Source organism: Palaemon carinicauda, chromosome 28 (genome assembly GCF_036898095.1).
Source record: "Palaemon carinicauda isolate YSFRI2023 chromosome 28, ASM3689809v2, whole genome shotgun sequence".
Lineage (NCBI taxonomy): Eukaryota > Metazoa > Arthropoda > Malacostraca > Decapoda > Palaemonidae > Palaemon > Palaemon carinicauda.
This window is the reverse complement of record NC_090752.1, coordinates 61516032-61523531: the sequence shown is the minus strand read 5'-3', so window position 1 is coordinate 61523531 and position 7500 is coordinate 61516032.

Below are 7500 nucleotides of genomic sequence, written 5' to 3'. Positions count from 1 at the left end.
ACCCTTGCGAATACTGTGCCTTGATTGTTGTGATGCTACATATCCTACAGTTCATCATTTATCCTTGTATACTGCTTTCAGTACAGTTACTGCACAGCCTTTACAACGTCAAGAAACTCTTCCAGAAGGATTAAACCACAGACTGCACTACCAATGGCTGAAATACCACTTGCACTCAGTGCACAGCTTCTACAACATTATAATGCTACCAGGTTAAAACCACTGACTGCACTACCACTTGCGCTCAGTGCATAGCCTCTACAGCATTTAGAACGCTTCCAGAAGGGTAAATCCACTGACTGCACTACCACTTGCACTCAGTGCACAGCCTCTACAACATTATAACGCTTCCAGGTTAAACCACTGACTGCACTACCACTTGCGCTCAGTACATAGCCTCTACAGCGTTTAAAACGCTTCCAGAAGGGTAAATCCACTGACTGCACTACCACTTGCACTCAGTGCACAGCCTCTACAACATTATAACGCTTCCAGGTTAAACCACTGACTGCACTACCACTTGCGCTCAGTGCATAGCCTCTACAGCGTTTAAAACGCTTCCAGAAGGGTAAATCCACTGACTGCACTACCACTTGCACTCAGTGCACAGCCTCTACAACATTATAACGCTTCCAGGTTAAACCACTGACTGCACTACCACTTGCGCTCAGTGCATAGCCTCTACAGCGTTTAAAACGCTTCCAGAAGGGTAAATCCACTGACTGCACTACCACTTGCACTCAGTGCACAGCCTCTACAACATTATAACGCTTCCAGGTTAAACCACTGACTGCACTACCACTTGCGCTCAGTGCATAGCCTCTACAGCGTTTAAAACGCTTCCAGAAGGGTAAATCCACTGACTGCACTACCACTTGCACTCAGTGCACAGCCTCTACAACATTATAATGCTACCAGGTTAAAACCACTGACTGCACTACCACTTGCGCTCAGTGCATAGCCTCTACAGCATTTAGAACGCTTCCAGAAGGGTAAATCCACTGACTGCACTACCACTTGCACTCAGTGCACAGCCTCTACAACATTATAATGCTACCAGGTTAAAACCACTGACTGCACTACCACTTGCGCTCAGTGCATAGCCTCTACAGCATTTAGAACGCTTCCAGAAGGGTAAATCCACTGACTGCACTACCACTTGCACTCAGTGCACAGCCTCTACAACATTATAACGCTTCCAGGTTAAACCACTGACTGCACTACCACTTGCGCTCAGTGCATAGCCTCTACAGCGTTTAAAACGCTTCCAGAAGGGTAAATCCGCTGACTGCACCACCACTTGCACTCAGTGCACAGCCTCTACAACATTATAATGCTACCAGGTTAAAACCACTGACTGCACTACCACTTGCGCTCAGTGCATAGCCTCTACAGCATTTAGAACGCTTCCAGAAGGGTAAATCCACTGACTGCACTACCACTTGCACTCAGTGCACAGCCTCTACAACATTATAACGCTTCCAGGTTAAACCACTGACTGCACTACCACTTGCGCTCAGTGCATAGCCTCTACAGCGTTTAAAACGCTTCCAGAAGGGTAAATCCACTGACTGCACTACCACTTGCACTCAGTGCACAGCCTCTACAACATTATAACGCTTCCAGGTTAAACCACTGACTGCACTACCACTTGCGCTCAGTGCATAGCCTCTACAGCGTTTAAAACGCTTCCAGAAGGGTAAATCCACTGACTGCACTACCACTTGCACTCAGTGCACAGCCTCTACAACATTATAACGCTTCCAGGTTAAACCACTGACTGCACTACCACTTGCGCTCAGTGCATAGCCTCTACAGCGTTTAAAACGCTTCCAGAAGGGTAAATCCACTGACTGCACTACCACTTGCACTCAGTGCACAGCCTCTACAACATTATAACGCTTCCAGGTTAAACCACTGACTGCACTACCACTTGCGCTCAGTGCATAGCCTCTACAGCGTTTAAAACGCTTCCAGAAGGGTAAATCCACTGACTGCACTACCACTTGCACTCAGTGCACAGCCTCTACAACATTATAACGCTTCCAGGTTAAACCACTGACTGCACTACCACTTGCGCTCAGTGCATAGCCTCTACAGCGTTTAAAACGCTTCCAGAAGGGTAAATCCACTGACTGCACTACCACTTGCACTCAGTGCACAGCCTCTACAACATTATAACGCTTCCAGGTTAAACCACTGACTGCACTACCACTTGCGCTCAGTGCATAGCCTCTACAGCGTTTAAAACGCTTCCAGAAGGGTAAATCCACTGACTGCACTACCACTTGCACTCAGTGCACAGCCTCTACAACATTATAACGCTTCCAGGTTAAACCACTGACTGCACTACCACTTGCGCTCAGTGCATAGCCTCTACAGCGTTTAAAACGCTTCCAGAAGGGTAAATCCACTGACTGCACTACCACTTGCACTCAGTGCACAGCCTCTACAACATTATAACGCTTCCAGGTTAAACCACTGACTGCACTACCACTTGCGCTCAGTGCATAGCCTCTACAGCGTTTAAAACGCTTCCAGAAGGGTAAATCCACTGACTGCACTACCACTTGCACTCAGTGCACAGCCTCTACAACATTATAACGCTTCCAGGTTAAACCACTGACTGCACTACCACTTGCGCTCAGTGCATAGCCTCTAAAGCGTTTAAAACGCTTCCAGAAGGGTAAATCCACTGACTGCACTACCACTTGCACTCAGTGCACAGCCTCTACAACATTATAACGCTTCCAGGTTAAACCACTGACTGCACTACCACTTGCGCTCAGTGCATAGCCTCTACAGCGTTTAAAACGCTTCCAGAAGGGTAAATCCACTGACTGCACTACCACTTGCACTCAGTGCACAGCCTCTACAACATTATAACGCTTCCAGGTTAAACCACTGACTGCACTACCACTTGCGCTCGGTGCAGAGCCTCTACAACGTTTAAAACGCTTCCAAAAGGGTAAATCCACTGACTGCACTACCACTTGCACTCAGTGCACAGCCTCTACAACATTATAACGCTTCCAGGTTAAACCACTGACTGCACTACCACTTGCGCTCAGTGCATAGCCTCTACAGCGTTTAAAACGCTTCCAGAAGGGTAAATCCACTGACTGCACTACCACTTGCACTCAGTGCACAGCCTCTACAACATTATAACGTTTCCAGGTTAAACCACTGACTGCACTACCACTTGCGCTCAGTGCATAGCCTCTACAGCGTTTAAAACGCTTCCAGAAGGGTAAATCCACTGACTGCACTACCACTTGCACTCAGTGCACAGCTTCTACAACATTATAACGCTTCCAGGTTAAACCACTGACTGCACTACCACTTGCGCTCGGTGCACAGCCTCTACAACGTTTAAAACGCTTCCAGAAGGGTAAATCCACTGACTGCACTACCACTTGCACTCAGTGCATAGCCTCTACAACATTATAACGCTTCCAGGTTAAACCACTGACTGCACTACCACTTGCACTCAGTGCACAGTCTCTACAACATTATAATGCTTCCAGGTTAAACCACTGACTGCACTACCACTTGCACTCAGTGCACAGCCCCTACAACATTATAATGCTTCCAGGTTAAACCACTGACTGCACTACCACTTGCACTCAGTGCACAGCCTCTACAACGTTTAAAACGCTTCCAGAAGGGTAAATCCACTGACTGCACTACCACTTGCACTCAGTGCATAGCCTCTACAACATTATAACGCTTCCAGGTTAAACCACTGACTGCACTACCACTTGCACTCAGTGCACAGCCTCTACAACATTATAACGCTTCCAGGTTAAACCACTGACTGCACTACCACTTGCACTCAGTGCACAGCCTCTACAACGTTTAAAACCCTTCCAGAAGGGTAAATCCACTGACTGCACTACCACTTGCACTCAGTGCATAGCCTCTACAACATTATAACGCTTCCAGGTTAAACCACTGACTGCACTATCACTTGCACTCAGTGCACAACCTCTACAACATTATAACGCTTCCAGGTTAAACCACTGACTGCACTACCACTTGCACTCAGTGCACAGCCTCTACAACATTATAACGCTTCTAGGTTAAACCACTGACTGCACTACCACTTGCACTCAGTGCACAGCCTCTACAACATTATAACGCTTCCAGGTTAAACCACTGACAGCACTACCACTTGCACTCAGTGCACAGCCTCTACAACATTATAACGCTTCCAGGTTAAACCACTGACTGCACTACCACTTGCACTCAGTGCACAGCCTCTACAACATTATAACGCTTCCAGGTTAAACCACTGACTGCACTACCACTTGCACTCAGTGCACAGCCTCTACAACATTATAACGCTTCCAGGTTAAACCACTGACTGCACTACCACTTGCACTCAGTGCACAGCCTCTACAACGTTTAAAACGCTTCCAGAAGGGTAAATCCACTGACTGCACTACCACTTGCACTCAGTGCACAGCCTCTACAACATTATAACGCTTCCAGGTTAAACCACTGACTGCACTACCACTTGCACTCAGTGCACAGCCTCTACAACATTATAACGCTTCCAGGTTGAACCACTGACTGCACTACCACTTGCACTCAGTGCACAGCCTCTACAACATTATAACGCTTCCAGGTTAAACCACTGACTGCACTACCACTTGCACTCAGTGCACAGCCTCTACAACGTTTAAAACGCTTCCAGGTTAAACCACTGACTGCATTACCACTTGCACTCAGTGCACAGCCTCTACAACGTTTAAAACGCTTCCAGGTTAAACCACTGACTGCATTACCACTTGCACTCAGTGCACAGCCTCTACAACGTTTAAAACGCTTCCAGGTTAAACCACTGACTGCATTACCACTTGCACTCAGTGCACAGCCTCTACAACGTTTAAAACGCTTCCAGGTTAAACCACTGACTGCACTACCACTTGCACTCAGTGCACAGCCTCTACAACGTTTAAAACGCTTCCAGGTTAAACCACTGACTGCACTACCACTTGCACTCAGTGCACAGCCTCTACAACATTATAACGCTTCCAGGTTAAACCACTGACTGCACTACCACTTGCACTCAGTGCACATCCTCTACAACATTATAACGCTTCCAGGTTAAACCACTGACTGCACTACCACTTGCACTCAGTGCACAGCCTCTACAACATTATAACACTTCCAGGTTGAACCACTGACTGCATTACCACTTGCACTCAGTGCACAGCCTCTACAACATTATAACGCTTCCAGGTTAAACCACTGACTGCACTACCACTTGCACTCAGTGCACAGCCTCTACAACGTTTAAAACGCTTCCAGGTTAAACCACTGACTGCACTACCACTTGCACTCAGTGCACAGCCTCTACAACATTATAACGCTTCCAGGTTAAACCACTGACTGCACTACCACTTGCACTCAGTGCACAGCCTCTACAACATTATAACGCTTCCAGGTTAAACCACTGACTGCACTCCCACTTGCACTCAGTGCACAGCCTCTACAACGTTTCAAACGCTTCCAGAAGGGTAAATCCACTGACTGTACTACCACTTGCACTCAGTGCACAGCCTCTACAACATTATAACGCTTCCAGGTTAAACCACTGACTGCACTCCCACTTGCACTCAGTGCACAGCCTCTACAACATTATAACGCTTCCAGGTTAAACGACTGACTGCACTACCACTTGCACTCAGTGCACAGCCTCTACAACGTTTAAAACGCTTCCAGAAGGGTAAATCCACTGACTGCACTACCACTTGCACTCAGTGCACAGCCTCTACAACATTATAACGCTTCCAGGTTAAACCACTGACTGCACTACCACTTGCACTCCAGGTTAAACCACTGACTGCACTACCACTTGCGCTCGGTGCACAGCCTCTACAACATTATAACGCTTCCAGGTTAAACCACTGACTGCACTACCACTTGCACTCAGTGCACAGCTTCTACAACATTATAACGCTTCCAGGTTAAACCACTGACTGCACTACCACTTGCACTCAGTGCACAGCCTCTACAACATTATAACGCTTCCAGGTTAAACCACTGACTGCACTACCACTTGCGCTCGGTGCACAGCCTCTACAACATTATAACGCTTCCAGGTTAAACCACTGACTGCACTACCACTTGCGCTCGGTGCACAGCCTCTACAACATTATAACGCTTCCAGGTTAAACCACTGACTGCACTACCACTTGCACTCAGTGCACAGCCTCTACAACATTATAACGCTTCCAGGTTAAACCACTGACAGCAGTACCACTTGCACTCAGTGCACAGCCTCTACAACATTATAACGCTTCCAGGTTAAACCACTTGACTGCACTACCACTTGCACTCGGTGCACAGCCTCTACAACATTATAACGCTTCCAGGTTAAACCACTGACCGCACTACCACTTGCACTCAGTGCACAGCCTCTACAACATTATAACGCTTCCAGGTTAAACCACTGACCGCACTACCACTTGCGCTCGGTGCACAGCCTCTACAACATTATAACGCTTCCAGGTTAAACCACTGACCGCACTACCACTTGCGCTCGGTGCACAGCCTCTACAACATTATAACGCTTCCAGGTTAAACCACTGACCGCACTACCACTTGCGCTCGGTGCACAGCCTCTACAACATTATAACGCTTCCAGGTTAAACCACTGACCGCACTACCACTTGCGCTCGGTGCACAGCCTCTACAACATTATAACGCTTCCAGGTTAAACCACTGACCGCACTACCACTTGCGCTCGGTGCACAGCCTCTACAACATTATAACGCTTCCAGGTTAAACCACTGACCGCACTACCACTTGCGCTCGGTGCACAGCCTCTACAACATTATAACGCTTCCAGGTTAAACCACTGACCGCACTACCACTTGCGCTCGGTGCACAGCCTCTACAACATTATAACGCTTCCAGGTTAAACCACTGACCGCACTACCACTTGCGCTCGGTGCACAGGCTCTACAACATTATAACGCTTCCAGGTTAAACCACTGACCGCACTACCACTTGCGCTCGGTGCACAGGCTCTACAACATTATAACGCTTCCAGGTTAAACCACTGACCGCACTACCACTTGCGCTCGGTGCACAGGCTCTACAACATTATAACGCTTCCAGGTTAAACCACTGACCGCACTACCACTTGCGCTCGGTGCACAGGCTCTACAACATTATAACGCTTCCAGGTTAAACCACTGACCGCACTACCACTTGCGCTCGGTGCACAGGCTCTACAACATTATAACGCTTCCAGGTTAAACCACTGACCGCACTACCACTTGCGCTCGGTGCACAGGCTCTACAACATTATAACGCTTCCAGGTTAAACCACTGACCGCACTACCACTTGCGCTCGGTGCACAGGCTCTACAACATTATAACGCTTCCAGGTTAAACCACTGACCGCACTACCACTTGCGCTCGGTGCACAGGCTCTACAACATTGTAACGCTTCCAGGTTAAACCACTGACCGCACTACCACTTGC